The 22,820-nt window shown below is 42.3% G+C and overlaps 1 long non-coding RNA gene across 1 annotated transcript; it reads right to left on the reverse strand.

Annotated features, from left to right (window-relative positions):
- Positions 1-369: 369 nt before the first annotated feature.
- Positions 370-10,456, reverse strand: LOC140455150 (uncharacterized). The gene is made up of 3 exons (XR_011952786.1): positions 10,264-10,456; positions 3,092-3,153; positions 370-649 (listed from the first exon to the last, which is right to left on the reverse strand). It is a non-coding gene; the product is annotated as an uncharacterized lncRNA (long non-coding RNA).
- Between the last annotated feature and the right edge of the window lie 12,364 nt (positions 10,457-22,820).

Below are 22,820 nucleotides of genomic sequence, written 5' to 3' on the forward strand. Positions count from 1 at the left end.
TTTTCTTTTGACAAAGTATAAAAGGCAGCACTCAAAGCAAGAAACTCCTTCTTATCCTATTTCCATTTGACTGGCTTTGCTGGCTGGTTGGCTTCCAGAACTTAGAATAAAGGCATTATTTTACCTACAATGCAGGGGTGACAAGCGGGTAAATGAAGAACTGTCTGGCCTTCACAGTACATGAACATCAGTTCACCAGCACACATTCTCCTGCTGAAATGGCTAGACCGACTTTTATTGCCCATTCCTAATTGCCCTGAGGGCAGGTGAGAGTCAGCCACATTGTTAGCAATAGACTCTTAATTCCTGATTCTTTTATTGAATTCAAATTCCGCTTCCTGCCATCATGGGATTTGAACCCAGGTCCCAAGAACAGTAGCTGAGTTTCTGGATTATTGATAGCACCACTAGGCCATGGACCCCCACTTAATGATTTAGGGGATCCTGAATGAAGGTTGCATAATTTTCTCTGGCAGATGGCACTGTTCAGTGACGGTGTCCTGGGATATACACAGCCTGCAGCAGCACTACGCCGCACTCATCTAGAGAAACTGGAACCAAGGTTTCTGATCCTTCTGTACCTCTCTACGCATCCTGAGGGGATATTCACCTGCAACTTCATGTAGGGGCTGGTCAACATCCAATGAACCTGTGTGGGGAATATTAGAAACAGAACAGGTCCTTAGAAATGTGAACACTCAGTGTTTGCATCACACACAAAAGATGGTTCATCATAGTCCTCCATACATGGACTCTGACACGGAGGGCCATGGATTGCTTCTACCTTTGACACAGCATGTCATGTTGTGTAAAAACAGAAAGATATTGTAAGTGTTGTATGGTTAGTGATACCTTGTCCCACTGTCCTCAGCCTCCACACAACAAATGCGGAAAAGCTGATTTCCCCTGGAGGAGGGACTAGGACCAAAGGCAATAATCTCATATTTATGACAAAGATGAGGAGGAATCTCTTCTCTCAGAGACTAGTGTGGCATTCCCGGCTGCAGGAGGCTGTTAAAACTGGGTCACCAAGTATATTCAGGGCTGAGATAGACAGGTCTTTAATCAATAACAGAGTGAAGACATTTGGGGTAAAGTCAGGAAAGTAGACTTGAGGGTTACACACACACACACACTCCACCTATGAGATGCTTTTTAAAACTTTCCACTTTGCACAAGATTTTGGTCACCTGACCCATTATTTCTTTAGGTGGCTCTTTCTAAATACCCAAGGTGTGCTGTTACCCTGGAACTGAGCATCCAACAACCAAACGTTATAATTAGAGATAAAAGCACATTTTAAGATGTTAAAGAACATATCAATTAGAATTTTTATTTAACAGTATTATTTAATGTAACAATATTAGTCATTGCTTAAAATGAGGAATACCCATTCATTTCACTTCAATCTCAACACACAAATGGAAAGTGCAACCTTCAGGAGTGAACCATTCAGTTCCTCAACAATTTGGGAAGACCACAGCTGATTGTAATGTTGATCAAAGATCAGTGACACAGTGTCTATCACTGTCTGGGGAAGAGAGTTCCACAAACTATTGACCCTCTGAAAGAAAAAGTATTCTGCTCAGTTCTGTCTTAAAATGAATTTATAATCCGTGTTTCCTTGTTCTACATTCCTCTATGTGAGGTAACATCCTCTCAAGATCCACCTTGTCAAGTCCTCTCAGAGACTTTTGTGTTTCAGCAACTTTAAAAAGAAGACACCCAAATTTTTCTCTTGCAAGTTGTGGAATTATCTGACTCTCTATCGGCTTACATGCTATCTTGGCTTTGTACCACATTTGGTCAGTGCAATATGAGTTGCTTTTTCTTAAAAAAAATGCGATAACTTTTATCCAACAAGGAATTGACTGTGTTTGTCATTCATGCTCGAGTTGCAGATGGGTAACATAAAGACACAAATTCATGGTTTTCAAAGTGCTTCAGGATGTTTGTAAAATTATTCAACATGAATCATAGCATAGTGATGCAAATGGTGCAGGTGTGAGCTGTTCATGTCAATCCCAAATACTATGGAAGGCAAGATAGGACAGAATGTTATGGAAAACCTCTTGCTCTGCTTAAACCTCATTAAAAGGATGACCGAAATACCAAAGGGGCAAAAGGGCAAATAACATCTTAAAACTGAGAAAAGTGAATTAAATTGTATCCAGCAGCAGAAATCTTCCTGGCATACAGCACAAATTAAAGCGATGTCTTACAAGTACCCACATCTCACAGAACGGAACAGATTTTCCTTCCAAGCATGCCCTTCAGTGTTGGCTAAAACAATTTGTGGATAACTTTAAACTGTAAATATCCTTACAGACTTTGAGAGGTTTCTAAAGTAAACTGTCGCTCTCAATGGAAAAAGCAGCAAACGTTCCTCTTCAAAATTCTAAAATGAACTTCTGCAAAACCAAAAAAAATGTGCAGCTGCTTCTTTTAAAACTGTACCGCAATTTAAAAGAGAAATCTGGTGTCTTCTATATTTCCAAAGATTGTGTTTATGTAAGAGAGCAAATTGTACTGCTAAGATTTTCTGTTCCATTTTAAACACAGCCTATTTAAAATAACACAAAAGGTAATACTGCTACAGAAACAGAGACTTGAATGCTATGTTTCAGGAACAGCTTCACATCTACAATCTGCATTCAGCTGACACCAAGCGCTACCCTATTTTGAATTACATGTGCAGTACCATCTGCTGCTGACGTCATCCCACATAATCCAGACAGGATGGCACACCCCCACAGTCTTGTCCTCGTGTGGATGCAGTTCCAGGATGGTGCAACAGGCTTTAACCAAGCAGCTGAAATCATGTTGAAATGGTGCCCACATCCTGTGTGCCAGCAGGATATGCACATACCTCACGTTCGAGCACTAAGATGCTACCTCAATATATTAGAACTAACGCAGATTTTTGTGAGAAAAACATTTCAACAATTCTGCGAAGTGGTCACAACCACAAAGCAGTTTATGAATCAGCGACCAGGCAGGGAGGGGGAGAGGCGGTAGAGGGAGCGGGAAGGGATGGGGGTGATTCCCGCCTTTTGCAACAAGTTATGATTGTGGCTGAACAAAAGCTTACATCTGGGCTTGCATATCACAAGGTCAATGCTTCCAGTAAGGCCATCCATGGAGTGCACGTGGCTGTATATGGAATAAGATTAAGAAAAGGTGTTTATTTCAACAGAAACCCATGCCATGGAAAAGAAACAAAAATAGATTCAACTTTGTGCAAAACGTGAATGGCAGTACAGTAATGGCATTCCTCCACCACTTATTGTATTTGCGCTTGTCTATATTGAAACCCACTAAGAACATAAGAACTAGGAGCAGGAGTAGGCCATCTGGCCCTTCGAGTCTGCTCCACCATTCAATAAGATCATGGCTAATCATTTTGTGGACTGAGCCATTTATCCGCCCTCTCACCCTAACCCTTAATTCCTTTACTGTTCAAAAATCTCTCTCTCTTTGCCTTAAAATCACTCAGCGAGGTAGTCTCAACTGCTTCACTGGGCAGGGAATTCCACAGATTCACAACCCTCTAGGTGAAGAAGTTCCCCCTCAACTCAGTCCTAAATCTGCTTCCCCTTATTTTAAGGCTGTGCCCCTTAGTTCTTGTTTCACCTACCAGAGCAAACAACCTCCTTGCTTCTATCTTACCTGCTCCCTTCATAATTTTATATGTTTCTATAAGGTTCCCCCCACCCCCACCCCCACCCCCACCCCCACCCCCATTCTTCTCAATTCCAATGAGTGCAGTCCTAGTCTACTCAATCTCTCCTCATAAGCCAACCTTTTCAACTCAGAAATCAACCTGGTCAATCTCTTCTGCAAGCACACCCCCCCCCCCCCCAACCTGCCAACACCCCACCCACCAATACATCCTTTCTCAAATGTAAGACTGGCTTCTTCCTGTTTATGTAGAATGGCTTTGTTGTTGCTGTAGACCCTATCTCTGGAGATTGTGTTGATGCAATGTTACATGGGAAAACGTACACATTTGTTTCGAAACATTCTCATTTGAAGGTACGCCTTTGGAAATAGCCTTAGGTGTCACTCATTTTTTCCATGTTCTCATTCTGAAAGCAATGAAAGCTGGAAGGGGTGCTGAAAGTGGTATATTTGTGTGAAGGGTTGGTTCATCATAAAAGGCAATGCAATTGTATTTTTCCTAATATCATTGCTGATTGTTCCTTGTACCTTTACCAGGCTAATTTGTCTGCATCAACAAATGATCACCAAAAGTATCACCCAAAAGGTTTAATGTCACATCTCTCCTGCGCATTAGAGTCATAGAGATGTGCAGCATGGAAACAGACCCTTCGGTCCAACCCGTCCATGCCGACCAGATATCCCAACTCAATCTAGTCCAACCAGCCAGCACCCGGCCCATATCCCTCCAAACCCTTCCTATTCATATACCCATCTAAATGCCTCTTAAATGTTGCAATTGTATGAGCCTCCACCACATCTTCTGGCAGCTCATTCCATACACGTACCACCCTCTGCGTGAAAAAGTTGCCCCGTAGGTCTCTTTTATATCTTTCTCCTCTCACCCTAAACCTATACCCTCTAGTTCTGGACTCCCCGACCCCAGGGAAAAGACTTTGTCTATTTATCCTATCCATGCCCCTCATAATTTTGTAAACCTCTATAAGGTCACCCCTCAGCCTCCGATACTCCAGGGAAAACAGCCCCAGCCTGTTCAGCCTCTCCCTGTAGCTCAGATCCTCCAACCCTGGCAACATCCTTGTAAATCTTTTCTGAACCCTTTCAAGTTTCACAACATCTTTCTGATAGGAAGGAGACCAGAATTGCATGCAATATTCCAACAGTGGCCTAACCAATGACCTGTACAGATGCAACATGACCTCCCAATGCCTGTACTCAATACTCTGACCAATAAAGGAAAGCAATACCATCATTATTGTGAGCACCCTGCCTTCACGGAAAGTCCTCAGCTCATTGGGGTAAATTTTATATCCTTTGAAGAGGCTTGGAATCTGAGCTGGAAGTGCACAATTTGCTGGCTCCCACCCATCTTTAAAAACACCAAATAAAACATCTATGGGTCAATTAGCTGTTGCCCTGATTTTTGCACAGCAGATATATCCCTATGTCCCACTTTATTTTCAGGAGGAAATTGCACATAATGTTTGAGGGAGGATCAGGACCAGAGGTGGTCAACTCAACTTATCCATTTCCACTCTTTTGGAAAAAGATAGCAAACAAAATGGTGTCACTGTTGGATGAGGTAAATTGGAAGTTCTGACTGGTGAGATTCCAAGGCAAGATAATTCTTTCCTGTAACGATGGTGTTGAAGGGGCTGGGTGAAGCGAGAAACTGGGAAGGATGACAGGCAAGTAATGGTGATTGAATTTGGGAAGGGATGTTTGTCTCAGTGTTGAAAGGGCTGTGGTTTAAACCCTGCTTCCCATCTCATAATGGTGCTATTTTCAGGAACTATGTCTCTCAGAAGACACCTCAAAAGATGATGATGCCTCTCATGGTCCTTGTTGGTTTCCCGGAGTTGAAACATTAGTAGCTTCAGTCACCTGCATCGAGGGACCAGTGCTAACCTTTGACAAGAAGGAACTGGAAGCCTCAGAAGTTGCAGTGTCACATCCTTGCTCCTTACCCAACAACAGCACAAGTCAGCTGCAAGGATCCCATACACTGGTGTGAACACATCTTAGTCATAGGACAAGCTATCAGAGACCGAGATAGTGTTGGTCTCTAGAAATCAGGGGAGTGCTGCAGGGAACCAAGATGCTGAGCTTCATTTTAATGAAGGGCTCTGGATTTGTCCATCAGGCAGTGGAGAGTGGATATACAATATATGGATATGTGGTAAAAGTTTCCAGAGGGGCTGTGCATACAGGCATGAACAGTGGACGGATCCATCTGGACTCTGAGTGCTCTGATGACCAGCTGTTCAGAAAGCATGCCTTCCTCCATCGAGAGACTAGTGCCTGTCATTGGGGGGCCATGCCCAGCAGCTCACTGATGGGATGTTGGGTCTGCATTTTGACCTGCACTCCACCATCTTGTGTCAGTGCTGTCAGGCCCAGAACCAGACTAAGGGGAAACACAGAGCCTAGAGTCACATCCAGGTCCTGATAGCAGGGAGGAGCAAATGAAGCTATTGGCAGGGGACTTGCAGTTATGATGGTTATTAAGGTCATTCCATATAAGGATCAGTCGTCTGGCTCCAGAACAGCTGGGGATGAGACATTGTGCAGCTGTGTAGTACCACACCTTAGCACTCCAGAAAAGGGTTGAGAAAGCATCCCATTAGTCACACAAGGCTTTACAAGTGTGTTGCTTATTCTTATGATGTCTGCAATTTATAGATTTATTTTGTTAATAGATAACTTATAATAATAGTGGAGACTAAACAGGTTAAGTGAGTGGACAAATGGAACAAAATCTGGGAAAATGTGAGGTTATACACTTTGCCAGGTTAGAATTGAGGAGCTGAATATTATTTAAATTTGGAGTTTGCACATTCTCCCCGTGTCTGCGTGGGTTTCCTCCGGGTGCTCCGGTTTCCTCCCACAGTCCAAAAATATGCAGGTTAGGTGAATTGGCCGTGCTAAATTGCCCGTAGTGTTAGGTGAAGGGGTAAATGTAGGGGAGTGGGTCTGGATGGGTTGCACTTCGGCGGGTCGGTGTGGACTTGTTGGGTCGAAGGGCCTGTTTCCACACTGTAGATAATCTAAGTAATCTAACCTAAATGATGAAAAACTATAAAAAGCTGCAAAGCCCTCTTCCATGAATCCAACTTCAGCAGGCAACAGGGAAGGCAAATGAAATTTTGACATGGAATCCATCCTCAGCAGCATTCTGCTTGGTGAAGCATTCCTGATGAAGGACTTTAGCCCAAAACGTCAATTTTCCTGCTCCTTGGATGTTGCCTGATCTACTGTGCTTTTCCAGTGTCACTCTAATCTTGACTGAGTTCTTTTCTTCTGCCGAGCTTAGCAGCACCCATTTTTGATATTATTCCTAAAACTCTCATGGTGAAATGCTCTGGAATCACCTGCCTCCTCTTTTGTGTTCAGGCTTCAAAATTGCGCCCTACTCTTAATAGAGACGAATTTCAGTTTCTGTCTCCAGAATATGACCAAACTTGTTTGCATCCGGATGGATTTTGTAGGAAATCCCATTCCTCTCTTCAAACGATTGCATCTTACCTTGAAACAAAGGAAAGGTTTAAAACATATGTTTCTTATAAAGCCATAACTCATTTTCTTTGAGAAATGAAAAACAATAAACATTATTACGAGCATTGTTTTTCTGTAGCACCATCAAAATGTGCCTTTAACCAATAGAATAGAGGCTATAAACTTTCCTGTTCTTTCATATTTCATCATTAACTTTATGTCACTTGCTCACATCAATTCTGAGTTGAGTATGTATCCCTCAAAGTACAGTTTGACTTGCCTACTTTACTGGACAAATGAGGTTCATTCACTTTTAAAGAAAAAATTTCCATAACTTTTTATGCTCTAATCAAGTCCAGCATTTGAAATTATAATTTTAAAAAAAATTATGTTTTTAATAATTCTCTCATGGCACATGGGCATCAGTGGCTGGCTAGCATTTATTGCCTTGAATAGGTGGTGGTGAGCTGTCTTCTTGAACTTCTGCAGCCCATGTGCTACAGGTTGCTGTTAGGAAGGCAATTCCAGGATTTTGACCCAGTGACACTGCAAGGAATCCATCCTGACAGACATTCTGCTTGGTGGTTCACACAAACACAGCTCTTTTCCTTTGCTTGGCATAGTAGCATAGATTTCGCTGTTCTTCTCCAAATCTCTGTCTGACTGACTGAGAGCCTGTGAGTTTGTATGCAGCAAGACCAGCTGTCTCTTCCTTTGTGATGAGGTTTTAAATGAGGTTTCACTTTTTGCTTTTAATAGGCTTTGATTTAGGTTTCTGTCTCCATAACAACAAAAATCATATGGGTTTGTTGCTGGGCAGATTGCACAGGAGATACTGTCCCATCTTCAAACTACTCCATTTTATCTTCAATTAAAAGATTCAATTTAAAACATGACCACCTTACAAAGTCCAATGATCATAACAAATTTTGCTTGTTGAATATCCGTTGGCAGTTTTAGAAGATCTGAGACTGAACAGAATTTTCACATGGTTTTATTATGGCTGACTTGACTATAGTACCTGTTTTTATGAAATCATTCTTCACTTTTGTAGGTGATTGAATAAACACTACATTAGCCTGTAAGGCCATAAATTTTAAACAGAAATGAATAAGGGAGCAAAGTCAATGACATGCCATAGACTTACAGTGAAACAATGCCATTGTTTACTTAACTATTCCTCTTGGAAATTAGACTGTAACACAGAAGCAGTGCAAGGTTTCAATGAGAAATGCATGAATGCAAGGCTCTGAATCTTGTTTTAACAAACCTACTCACTCCTATTACATAAGGCCTCTGTCCAATTATTATGCGCACGGCTTGATTAAATGAATTACACCATTGAATCAAATTAGAGGAATCTATTTCCAGGGTTTCAACACTTTTCTCAAACTAAGCTCTTAATCTCAAATAAAACACATTCAATTGGAATATAGAAAATGCTTGGTATTTGAATTGAGCTTTCTGTTAGATACCTGGCACAGATATAAAGGTCAATTTGAAATAAAGGTGCACAATGGGCAGTGACCAGAATAGGCATGTTGTTAGCAAGATGAGGGCTGAGCCAAATTTCACATAGCCAGTGACCTCTCAATGCCATACTGCTCACCAAGGTAGCTCCCAGGTTGGGACTGAGGCTGTTGAGATGATTCTAGGGCTTGTGTCTTACAAGGGGCATTCTTGACTCACCATCTGATTCCCAGAAACTCCACCTCAGACCCATGCCTCAGACCCAACTCCAGTCTCACACCCATCCTTCATTGTCTACACCTCCCTCCATTCATTAAAGCATCACCCACAATTCCTACCATTTCTCCTCTCTTTCTCACAGTATGAGATGGCACACAATGTGAGCATTCCGGACTCCACAAAAATAAAAATGAAAGATGAAAAATCCCCATGTTCTGTGTGGCCTACAGATACTTTAAAAGCTGGAAGTTTGTAAAACACCAGCAAAAATATGCAATATGCTTGCTCCACCCATTTGAATGCCAGACTTGTTCGGCTTGAAATACATTTACCCCAATTTTTTTGGGCCTGGCTATCAGGTAAGACGTATGTATCCACCTCTTCTAAGGTTTTGAGACATTAGCTGGTATGCTGCCAAAACTGACGTGTACCTCTTAATGTTGTGGGTGAGCTTGACACACAGGAGACCCTAGCAGCAACAGTTTTCAAACATGTGGTACATGTCTACAGGTCCCTTTAGAGCCCTGATAGATCCTAGGATGGGTGGCTCATCCTGTGCCTTACCATAATATTTCAGCCAAGTTGGAACTGGGCCTTCTGCTGGATTTTATCACCCCTCTCACCCCCTCTCCTACCATTAGACCCCCATTGGCGGGGAGTGTTAACTTCAGCCTTACTGATTCAACACTAAGTTTGAAAACTGCCATTGTAACATTGGTCTACCCGCAAGGCAGGCAACTCCAGTACCAGCCTCAGTAACACAGAGCCTTGGTCTGTCCCTGTTGGCATGCTGCATTCAGTTTTGAACAGAGAATCTCAGAACAGACACATGGTGGCTATTCACAGCATTGCTGCTAGAAATTAAAGGGTTAATGTATGAGAAAGGTTGCATCCAGCTCCCTTGCATTTCCAAGACTGAGGTTGGTTTAGTTGAGATAATTAAACTGTTTGGCACATTTGATAGGTAGATGTAGAGAAACTGTTTCCTCTGGTGGGAGAACACAGAGCAAATTCCAGTTGGACTTTTTTGACTGAAAAAGGAAACACTTTTTACTTAAAGTCCGGTGGAAATCTGGAACTAAGTCTGCGCAAAAATGGCTGTGAAAACTGAACACATCAATGTTTTCAAGACTGCATTTTTGTTTGATGAAACATCGATGTTGCAATGTTGCTTTATCTGCCTTTGCAACATTACATCTGCCACTTGAATGGGGTTTCTTTAAGCCATCTGTAGTTTATGATTGTGTAAAGCTACAGTGGCAGAGCAAGGCAACATATGCAGGTTAAATTTGAAATGCTTGAGATTGTGAAACTAACACAAAAAAGATAAAATCCAACTAAAAACTGAAGAGGAAAGAAAAGCATGATTCAAAGGAAACAAAGTGTGGGCTAACTTACCACAGACAAAGTTGAACTTCCTTGGAGTTACTTCATCATCCCAGTGACAGCTGTGTCCTCTTGCTCATTATCTGGTGGTTCCATTCTTTAAAGACAAGTGTGTGCAAACAGCATATCGCTCAGTGGCCTGACACCTCAACTTCCTGTCACAGAGTCTATCTTCTGCTACTTTTTAAACATCCAACACTTTATCTGCGGCTGTTTCTTCTAGTTATTTCCTGACAGCTGCCACAGGCACTGTAGTTGGTCCAGACAAGCAAGCTGACCAGTCTTTTTTTTAACTTGTTGTAGTCACTATAGGTTCTGAGTACCGGCGGGTTATGTGGTGAAGACTAATAGTAACAGTTCTCATTTTTCTTTTACAGTCGTCGGCAAGTTCTATTTGCAGGCTGCAGATGCATTGGATGGTTATGGTCGCTTGAAGCAACTATTTTACCTAGGGCGAAAAGCAAGGCTGTGTATACTTTAGTATGATCTCTAAATTAATTATCCCATTAAGAGCTACATATGTTGGATCCAGGTCAACATATTGTGTGTGTGTGTGTGTGTGTGTGTTTTGAAACACTGAAAACATAAATGGCCACATTTTCCAAACATTGTGGATTTCCAGCCATTAGTTTGAGGCCTGTAAAACATTGAGAAATCTCAATATCCTTAGAAAATTGCAAATAATTGCCTAAATATTAACCTGAATTGGCTTCCCATTGCCTTTGGAGGAGGCAGCATTGCATTAAGAACCAGTGTAGCTTTTTTTGTGCATGCTTTTCCTATACTGCCAAGTCTGCCCTCCTACCCCCCCCCACCCCCCCCCCCCCCAAATTTGCTGTGCTCCAGGGAAATTCACCTCTGTGGTATTGGTCCATTAAATATTTTCATCCTGGAACAGAACAGCAAGTTAGAATACAATAGTCATTTGTTGTCATTTAAAAATAAAGTGAAAAGTGTTTAAGTTGCCAAACTCAGGTGCCATTTTAATCACACATTATATATATTAAAAAAAGAACTAATGCAGACAAAGTCCACCTTAGTTGAACTCACGGCACCAGGGCTCCTGAGGCGAGGAAACCTGACACTAAAGCCACTGCAGGTGATCCCAGGCCGAAGCCAAGTGCTGAGGCTGCCTCAAGGAATCCTGGGCTGGACCCACCACAACACCAAAGGAACCATTGAAACCTCCACAAGGAATCCCAGGTCACTGCCTGCTAGATTTAACAACTTCACAAACAGATACAGATAAGTGGTGCAAAAGTATTATTTTAATATGAATAGTGGCTGAAGTCAGGCAAGCTCTTTTGTACATTCAGGTTATATTGGTTGAAATCCAGTGATCATTTTTAAATTAACTCAAACTGGGCTAAACTAGAAAAACACCCTTGTTTCTTCCTGAAGTGTAAGTAGTGTCTTGCTGCAACAGAGCTGCAAAGTCGAGTGGTTTAGTTCTGAATTGTGTGCCATAGTGTATATTGTGTAGTGAAATAAGATGAAAGTACATTGTGGCAGCACTGTCAACATTGGACAAATTCAAGAAATACAATTGTCAGTTGTGAGCTATGTACCTCTGGTAGGGATATAAAGTGTCAAGTCCATTATTTGAGAAGTATGATAACCCAGCTGTAATCATTTAGACTTATATTCTCCTTTTCTTTATAGAATCCCTATAGTACGGAAATAGGCCATTCGGTCCAACAAGTCCACACCGATCCTCCAAAAAGTAACCTACCCAGACCCATTTCTCTATTACTCTACATTTCTCCCTGACTAATGCACCTAACCCACACACCCTTGAACACTATGGGCAATTTAGCATGGCCAATTCACCTGACCTGCACATTTTTGGATTGTGGGAGAAAACCGGAGCACCCAAAGGAAACCCACGCAGATACGGGGAGAATGTGCAAACTCCAAACACACAGTCGCCTGAGCCTGGAATCGAACCCGGGTCCCTGGCGCAGTGAGTTCCTGGCACAGCACGTCCCTGATGCCCACATGTTTTCTTTCAGGCGATGTCATTTATAATTACTTTCTTTGTTGGGAATTAACAGAGAGCAACAGAAGATTCTGAAGATGGGGTTATCCAGCATTTTGTGGATAAGTCAAACTGATTAATTATTAAACCTGGAGACAGAGAAGTGACAGAATTCTTCAGCAGTTCAGACACATCTAAAGTCATGATGCTGTGAGAGAGCATCCTGCCAAAATGCAGGACTGTTAATTGGCCTGAGTCTAAGGTGACCAGAATTATATGACAATAATTTTGATGCTCATAATTTAACTCTTCCAAATTTCTAAATCAGACCCAGAAAGTGGACAACCTTTTTGGACTCCACAAAATGTGTAATTCAGCCTCCAGTTTTGGGGAATTGCATTTTACGAATATAATTTGCCTTCAGATTCTTGAATGCAAGATATTTTTCACTATACAACTGCAGAAACAACATGTCTTTTGGCCTTCTCATTCCATTGTGTTTCACAGGTATAGCATTAATAAACAAGAATCCTGCTGCAGCCTCAATTTTCATTAATTCAACAAATATCCTTAGTCCTAATGATTGGGAAATAACTTTACCACAAACTTATGATTTCAAGTTCTCCAAAAGGTCACATATGGAACAGTAATGTTATATTTTGTTGTTACAAATGGTTAAATTCAAATGAAACAGTTGTTATGGGGGATTTTAACATGCAGGTAGACTGGGAGAATCAGGATGGTATTGGACCTCAAGAAAGAGACTTTGTGGAGTGCCTCAGAGATGGATTCTTAGAGCAGCTGGTGCTGGAGCCAACCAGGGAGAAGGCAATTCTGGATCTGGTATTGTGTAACGAACCAGAATTGGTCAGAGACCTCGAAGTGAAGGAGCCATTGGGAAGTAGTGACCATAATACATTAAGCTTCAATCTGCAATTTGAGTGGGAGAGGGTATAGTCGGAAGTGACAGTACTTCTGTTGAATAAAGGGAACTATGGAGCTATGAGGGAGGAGCTGGGGCCAAAGTTCAATGGTGCAATACCTTAGCACGGATGACCGCGGAGGAACAATGGCGGATATTTCTGTGTATAATGCAGAAGTTGCAGGATCAGTTCATTCCTAAAAGGAAGAAAGATCACAGGAGAAGGCATGGGCGGCCGTGGCTGACGAGGGAAGTTAAGAAACATATAAAGTTAAAAGAGAAAAAGTATAACATAGCAAAGATAAGTGGGAAAACTGAGGACTGGGAAGCTTTTAAAGAGCAACAGAGGATTACTAAGAAGGAAATACGCAGAGGGAAAATGAGGTATGAAGGTAAACTGGCCAATAATATAAAGGAGGATAGTAAAAGCTTTTTTAGGTATGTGCAAGGCAAAAAAATGGTTAGGACTAAAATTGGGCCCTTGAAGACAGAAACAGGGGAATATATTACGGGGAACAAAGAAATGGCAGAAGAATTAAATGGGTACTTCAGATCTGTGTTCACAGGGGAAGACACAAGCAATCTCCCTGAGGTAACAGTGGCTGAAGGACCTGAACTTAAGGGAATTTATATTTGCCAGGATTTGGTGTTGGAGAGACTGTTAGGTCTGAAGGTTGATGAGTCTCCGGGGCCTGATGGTCTACATCCCAGGGTACTGAAGGAGGTGGCTCGGGAAATAGTGGATGCGTTGGTGATTATTTTCCAGAGCTCGATAGATTCGGGGTCGGTTCCTGAGGATTGGACGGTGGCTAATGTTATACCACTTTTTAAGAAAGGTGGGAGAGAGAAAGCAGGAAATTATAGACCAGTTAGTCTGACCTCAGTGGTGGGAAAGATGCTGGAGTCTATTATAAAGGATGAAATTACGGCACATCTGGATAGTAGTAACAGGATAGGACAGAGTCAGAATGGATTTATGAAGGGGAAATCATGCTTGACTAATCTTCTTGAATTTTTTGAGGATGTAACTCTAAAGATGGACGAGGGAGATCCAGTAGATGTAGTGTACCTGGACTTTCAGAAAGCTTTTGATAAAGTCCCACACAGGAGGTTAGTGAGTAAAATTAGGGTGCATGGTATTGGGGGCAAAGTACTAAATTGGATTGAAAATTGGTTGGCTGATAAGAAACAAAGAGTAGTGATAAATGGCTCCATTTCGGAATGGCAGGCAGTGACCAGTGGGGTACCGCAGGGACCGTGCTGGGACCGCAGCTTTTTACAATATATGTTAATGATATAGAAGATGGTATCAGCAATAACATTAGCAAATTTGCCGATGATACAAAGTTGGGAGGCAGGGTGAAATGTGATGAGGATGTTAGGAGATTACAGGGTGACCTGGACAAGTTAGGTGAGTGGGCAGATGCATGGCAGATGTAGTTTAATGTGGATAAATGTATGGTTATCCACTTTGGTGGCAAGAACAGGAAGGCAGATTACTACCTCAATGGAATCAATTTAGGTAAAGGGGCAGTACAGAGAGATCTGCGTGTTCTTGTACACCAGTCAATGAAGACAAGCATGCAGGTACAGCAGGTAGTGAAGAAGGCTAATAGCATGCTGGCCTTTATAACAAGAGGAATTGAGTATAGAAGCAAAGAGGTGCTTCTGCAGCTGTACAGGGCCCTGGTGAGACTGCACCTGGAGTACTGTGTGCATTTCTGGTCTCCAAATTTGAGGAAAGACATTCTGGCTATTGAGGGACTGCAGTGTAGGTTCACGAAGTCAATTCCTGGAATGGCGGGATTACCTTACACTGAAAGACTGAAGCGACTGGGCTTGTATACCCTTGAGTTTAGAAGACTGAGAGGGGATCTGATTGAGACATATAAGATTATGAAGGGATTGGACACTCTGGCAGCAGGAAACATGTTTCCGCTGATGGGTGAGTGCCGAACCAGAGGACACAGCTTAAAAATACGGGGTAGACCATTAAGGACAGAGATGAGGAGAAACTTCTTCACCCAGAGAGTGGTGGCTGTGTGGAATGCTCTGCCCTAGAAGGCAGTGGAGGCCCAGTCTCTGGATTCATTTAAGAAAGAGTAGGATAGAGCTCTCAAAGATAGTGGAATCAAGGGTTATGGAGATTAGACAGGAAGAGGATACTGATTAGGAATGATCAGCCATGATCATATTGAATGGCGGTGCAGGCTCGAAGGGCTGAATGGCCTACTACTGCACCTATTGTCTATTGTCTATTGTCTATTGAAATTCCAAGCTCTCCCATCAGGCAGAAGATACAAAAGCACAAACACATATACCAACAGATTCAAGAACAACTTCTTTCTTGCTGTTATCAGATTTCTGAATGGATCTCAAATTTTAAATTTAATGCTGATTTTGCTCTCTGTGCACCTTCTCTGCAGCCGTAACATTGTATTCCTCGCTCTGTTCTATGCACTCTCTATGGTGTGATCTGCCTGTACTGCACTCATAGAGTCAAAGAGTCATGGAGATGTCCAGCACAGAAACAGACCCTTCAGTCCAACTCGTCCATGCCAAACAGATATCCTAACCTAATCCAGTCCCATTTGCCAGCATTCGGCCCATATCCCTCTAAATCCTTCCTATTCATATACCCATCCACATGCTTTTTAAATGCTGTAATTGTACCAGCCTTCACCACTTCCTTTGGCAGCCCATTCCATACATGCATGAAAAGTTACCCCTTAGGTCCTTTTTATATCTTGCCCTTCTCACCCTGAACCTATGGCCTCTAGTTCTGGACTCCCCACCCCAGGGAAACGACCTTGTCTGTTTATCCTAACCATGCCCCTCATGATTTTATAAACCTTGATAGGGTCACCCCTCAGCCTCCAACGCTCCAAGGAAAACAGCCTCTCCCTTTAGCACAAATCCACCAACCCTGGTAACATCCTTGTAAATCTTTTCTGAACTCTTTCAAGTTTCACAGCATCCTTCCGATAGGAAGGAGACCAGAATTGCATGCAATATTCCAAAAGTGGCTGAACCAATGTGCTGTACAGCCACAACATGACCTCCCAACTCCTATACACAATACTCTGACCAGTAAAGGAAAGCAAAACAGTCAAACAAAACTTTCCACTGTACTTAGATACATCTGACAATAATAAATCAAATCAAATCAAATCAAAATTCTAACTTTCACTAAATTGATGCTTTCTGCCAATTTGGCTGACGTGGAAATATTTCTTCCAGACTGTCTGGATTAGGATTAATTAAATGAGAATCACATTGAGGGTTCCTCCAAATCCCACTCCTCTACATTAAAGTGTTGATTCATTGACAGAAGAATGTTACAACATTACTATACAGCCCAAGCTGAATGCTAGGTGTCGGTCAGTAGCACCTTACAGCCAACCATTATGTCATATTCACCAATTCAAATTTCAGCAAAGATGCATAGATCCAAGCTGAGAAACAAGCAGGTGAACCAACAATAGAGGCTTGGATTGTTTAAACACAGAGGTGTCAGAGCAGTAGAGTAATACAAACAACCTTTTTACTCCTAGAACTTTTGCTGTATTGGCAGTGAATTGTGGACACTATAGTTTTCATGTCGAGATGATACCCACCTGTCCCTTGCCACTACCTTTTTCAACTGTCACTGTCACTAATTATCACAGTACTTATCTGATATTCCCGCAGTGGGTGCCTGAAAAAAAATTCTTTTCTCTATTTAAATATTGAGTGGATGGGATCCATTGTTTTTGGTTCCTACGCCAAGCACCATTCCCCAGCCACCAATTTTACAATGTGTTTCCAGTTAGGTCTTCACAAAAGTAAAAATTGCCAAGCTATTTTTAAACTGGCGTTTTTTTAATTCAAACTTTGGGAAACAAATCATCTGTCAACCAGTTCCACTGGTTCTTGAATTAAATCCACTATGCTGACCTTGAGAGTGGGAATGTAGGGTGATTTTTCATGGGTGTACAATTCTGGTAAGAGAATAAATAGGTAAAGTTAAAAGCACAGAGGCTGGAATCTGATGCAAAGGAGCTATAAATAGGTTAAGTGGTTGGAAATACTTAGATAAGCAATTTGCTCACTTCCTCTACTACACCTCATGCCCTTCACCATGGAGACTATCATTGTCGGTTTCCCTCTTTGCAGGAAGAACCACACCAAGATCAACCATGATAATCTTTAAGTGAATGGCTTCACTGTAAATCCTCCTGAGCGATATCATAGAGTCATAGGGTCATAGAGATGTACAGTATGGAAACAGACCCTTCTGTCCAACCCGTCCAGGCCGACCAGATATCCCAACCCAATCTAGTCCAACCTGCCAGCACCCGGCCCATATCCTTCCAAACGCTTCCTATTCATATACACATCCAAATGCCTCTCAAATATTGCAATTGTACCAGCCTCCACCACATCCTCTGGCAGTTCATTCCATACCTGTACCACCCTCTGCATAAAAAAGTTGCTCCTTAGGTCTCTTTTATATCTTTCCTCTCTCACCATAAACCTACGCCCTCTAGTTCTGGACTCCCCGACCCTAGGGAAAAGACTTTGCCTATTTACCCTATCCATGCCCTTCATAATTTTGTAAACCTCTATAAGGTCACCCCTCAGCCTCCGACGCTCCAGGGAAAACAGCCCCAGCCTGATCAGCCTCTTCCTATCGCTCAAATCCTCCAACCCTGGCAACATCCTTGTAAATCTTTTCTGAACCCTTTCAAGTTTCACAACATCTTTCCGATAGGAAGGAGACCAGATTTGCATGCAATATTCCAACAGGGGCCTAACCAATGTCCTATACAGCCACAACATGACCTCCTATCTATATCTGGACTGTACTTGGATGCTCAGTTCATGCCCTACGCCATCTGAGTTCACTGCCCTTCACTCCTCCCTAAAAACTCTTCTGTAATTCCACATCTCTACCTGGCTTCTTTACTATCATAATCATAGGTAAGGCCATCCCTGAGCACTGCATTGTATCATTTTCCACATAGAGCTGTCTTCCCAAACCTATAGTGGGTGGCATGGTGGCACAGTGGTTAGCACTGTTGCCTCACAATGCCAGAGACCTGGGTTCAATTCCCACCTCAGGTGACTGACTGTGTGGAGTTTGCACATTCTCCCTGTGTCTGTGTGGGGGTGCTCCGGTTTCCTCCCACAGTCCAAAAATGTGTGGGTTAGGTGAATTGGCCATGCTAAATTGCCTGTAATGTTAGGTGAAGGGGTCTGGGTGGGTTGCGTTTCGGCAGGTCGGTGTGGACATGTTGGGCCAAAGGGCCTGTTTCCTCACTGTAAGTAATCTAAAATCTATGCTTTCACCTTTAAAACCTGAGTCACCATTATGAAGGAGGAGGTTGAATACAGTGGGTCCAAATATCGATATTTCTACTGTGTAGGGAATTCCATTTTTATGATTTGCCCCCAGTTGTCTGAGTCATTTTTGCTATTCTGTTAAAATAAATCAACAAATCTTTTCCAGAGACATTGGTTCAAATCTCACCATGACAGATGTTGAAATTTGAATCCAACGAGAAATCTGAAATTATAAAAAAACTAGTCTAATGGCAATGGTGGAACCACTGTCAATTGTTGTGAAAACCCATCTGGTTCACAAATTTCTCTTTGAGAAGGAGATCTGCTGACCTTCTTCCAGTCTGGTCTACATGTGATGCCTGACCCACAGCAATGTGGTTTACTTTTAACTGCCCTCTGAAATAGCCTAAAAAGCCAATCAGCTCAAGGGAACTCGGGATGGGTAATAAATACTGGCTCTACTAGTGATACCCACTTCCTTATACAAAACAAGTTTTGATAAATATATTGACATGTTGCAACGCAAGTTTAATATATATTGCAACAATTTTTAAAATTCATTCTTACAATATGGATGATACTTGCAGGACCAGCATTAATAGCCTATCCCTAGTTGCCTTTGAGAGTGCTGTGGTGAACTGCTGACCTCAACTGATTACATTCATTCGAGAGGGAGACCATAACACTGTCAAGAAGGAAGTTCCATGGTTTTGACCAGCAACAGTGAAAGAACAGTGATATATTTCCAAGTCAGGGGAGTGAGTGGCTTGGGGAGGAACTTGCAAATGGTGGTATTCTCATGCATCTGCTGCTTTTGCCCATCTAGATGGAAGTGTTCCTGGGTTTGGAGAGGTGTTGTCTAACGACCTTTGGTGAATTTCTGCAGTGTATTCTACTGAGCATCAGTACATCATGAGAAATCTAACATCAATCCAGTTCAGAAAATAAATTTTATTTGATGGAAATTGCTGCTATGTTAGATTATTTTGGATAAATAATTATTACGATCTTGTCCCCATACTCTCAAGCACACAATTGCTTTGTAATGAAACATACAAGGATCCAAGAGGCAAAAGTAAAGGAGGATCTTCTTTTTTAAAAAAATATTTAAATGTGGAGAACCAGTTCATTTTAGAATGGATTTGAATGATATATCTGTGTTAAATATGCTGTACATTAGGGGAATGGGAGGATGGTAGTGTAGGGGTGTGGGATGTAGACAGAAATTCCACCAATAACTCAAGGCAAAAGCAGGAGAACTCACAGACTTCCCTTCATGGCTGATAATTGCATTGTCGGGTTCTGCATGATCTCCTGCACCTCCTCCACTGGTGCCTATGTTGATTTGTGTTGGATATCCCCCATTTCTCAAGAATAGGTAAGCAAGTGTGATTTTGGGAAACGTTGTAGATTAATATTTCTCACATTGACAATGTAAAATTCTGCCGATAGTGCCTTGACTAAATTGGCACAATTCCAAGAATCAAATGAGGCTGAGGGGTGAACTTATAGAGGTTTCTAGAATCATGAAGGGCATGGATCAGGTAAAGTGACAAGGTCTTTTCCCTGGGATGAGTAAGTCCAGAACTAGAGAGCATAGATTTAGGATGAGGGGAAAGGTTGAAAAAGGACCTAAGAGGTAACTTTCTCATGCAGAGGGTGGTATGTGTATGGAATGAGCTGCCAGAGGAAGTGTTGGAGACTAGTACAATTACAGCATTTGAAAGGTACCTGGGTGGGTATATGAATAGGAAGGGTTTAGTGGGATATGGGCCAAGTGCTGGCAAGTGGGACTAGATTAATTAAGGATAACTGGTCAGCATGAATGAGTTGGTCTGAAGGGTCTGTCTTTGTGTTGTTCATCTCTATGAATGTATAAACATCCTTCAACGGTATAGTATAATGTCTTCAAAGTTTAAATGATTTGGTGTTACCATTTTAGAGAGAAGTGTACAGGATTACTGATTTGGGATAATTTAGTTACAACTTGATTGTGGATTTATGATCACTTCCACATTCTGTAATGTACAATACTCATGTTTTGATTGCATTATGCACTTGTAAAACGCATAGTGCAGGAAGAGAAATCCTCCACTATTCTTTTAAGAAAAATATTTTATCTTGTTTGAATTTTTTTTTAAAATTGTCTCTTGCAGGGTTGTGAAATGGCCGCTATCAAACCGAGGATGAGCAAGTTGACTGCTTTGCAGATCTTTCCAGTAATTACCAGGACAAAAGCAAACTCATCACCATTTGGAATGTGATACTTCTTGTATTGTGCGAACTCTTCAGCCAAACCAACACAAAGGACTGGTAGACAAGATTACTGTTTAGTTTGATGCAAATTACTTCCCCGTATCTGCAACAAAACAGATTGTTTTTTCGTGAGGGGATATTACAATTCACCTCATTGGCTGAGAATTTCACCCAAAGCCTCAGATACATGACTGAAATTGTCACTTCGTTTGAATCACCTTCAACTGTTTCTGCATGAAGCTGCCTGGAGCACCAGAAGAGTAAGCAAATTGTGGATTAGCTACACTCTTGCCTCTGATCTCTGCATCTTTGTGTTTTGCCTGTGAAGTGAACTAATTCCTAGTTTAGAGCTGAAAATGTGTTGCTGGAAAAGCGCAGCAGGTCAGGCAGCATCCAAGGAGCAGGAGAATCAACGTTCTTCAGGAAGAAGGGCTCATGCCCGAAACATCAATTCTCCTGCTCCTTGGATGCTGCCGGACCTGCTGCGCTTTTCCAGCAACACATTTTCAGCTCTGACCTCCAGCATCTGCAGTCCTCACTTTCTCCTAATTCCTAGTTTACACCACTACACCAACAATTAGACTGCAAAAGAGACTCCTGTGCACTTCCATCTGAATGAACCTCAATTGGACCTTGATGTACTGAATCGAATTCACACAGAGTCATAGAGATGTACAGCATGGAAACAGACCCTTCGGTCCAACCCGTCCATGCCGACCAGATATCCCAACCCAAACTAGTCCAACCTGCCAGCACCTGGCCCATATCCCTCCAAACCCTTCCTATTCATGTACACATCCAAACACCTCTTAAATGTTGCAATTGTATCAGCCTCCACCACTTCCTCTGGCAGCTCATTCCATACACGTACCACTCTCTGCGTGAAAAAGTTGCCCCTTAGGTCTCTTTTATATCTTTCCTCTCTCACCCTAAACCTATGCCCTCTAGTTCTGGACTCCCCGACCCCAGGAAAAAGACTTTGTCTATTTAACCTATCCATGCCCCTCATAGTTTTGTAAACCTCTATAAGGTCACCTCTCAGCCTCTGACGCTCCAGGGAAAACAGCCCCAGCCTGTTCAGCCTCTCCCTGTAGCTCAGATCCTCCAACCCTGGCAACATCCTTGTAAATCTTTTCTGAACCCTTTCACGTTTCACAACATCTTTCCGATAGGAAGGAGATGAGAATTGCATGCAATATTCCAACAGTGGCCTAACCAATGTCTTGTACAGCCACAACATGACCTCCCAACTTCTGTACTCAATATTCTGACCAATAAAGGAAAGCATACCAAATGCCTTCTTCACTATCCTATCTACCTGCGACTCCACTTTCAAGGAGCTATGAACCTGCACTCCATGGTCTCTTTGTTCAGCAACATTCCCTAGGACCTTACCATTAAGTGTATAAGTCCTGCTAAGATTTTCTTTTCCAAAATGCAGCACCTTGCATTTATCTGAATCAAACTCCATCTGCCACTTCTCAGCCCATTGGCCCATCTGGTCCAGATGCTGTTGTAATTTGGAGGTAACCCTCTTTGCTGTCCACTACAGCTCCAATTTTGGTGTCATCTGCAAACTTACTAACTGTACCTCTTATGCTCGCATCCAAATCATTTATGTAAATGACAAAAAGTGGAGGGCCCAGCACCGATCCTTGTGGCACTCCACTGGTCACAGGCCTCCAGTCGGAAAAACAACCCTCCACCACCACCCCCTGTGTTCTACCTTTGAGCCAGTTCTGTATCCAAATGGATAGTTCTCCCTGTATTCCGTGAGATCTAACCTTGCTAATCAGTCTCCCATGGGAACCTTGTCGAGCGCCTTACTGAAGTCCATATAGATCATATCTACTGCTCTGCCCTCATCAATCTTCTTTGTTACTTCTTCAAAAAACTCAATCAAGTTTGTGAGACATGATTTCCCACGCACAAAGCCATGTTGACTATCCCGAATCAGTCCTTGCCTTTCCAAATACATGTACATCCTGTCCCTCAGGATTCCCTCCAACAACTTGCCCACCACTGAGGTCAGGCTTACCAATCTATAGTTCCCTGGCTTGTCTTTACTGCCCTTCTTAAACAGTGGCA

This window comes from Chiloscyllium punctatum, chromosome 3 (genome assembly GCF_047496795.1).
Source record: "Chiloscyllium punctatum isolate Juve2018m chromosome 3, sChiPun1.3, whole genome shotgun sequence".
Classification (NCBI taxonomy): Eukaryota; Metazoa; Chordata; class Chondrichthyes; order Orectolobiformes; family Hemiscylliidae; genus Chiloscyllium; species Chiloscyllium punctatum.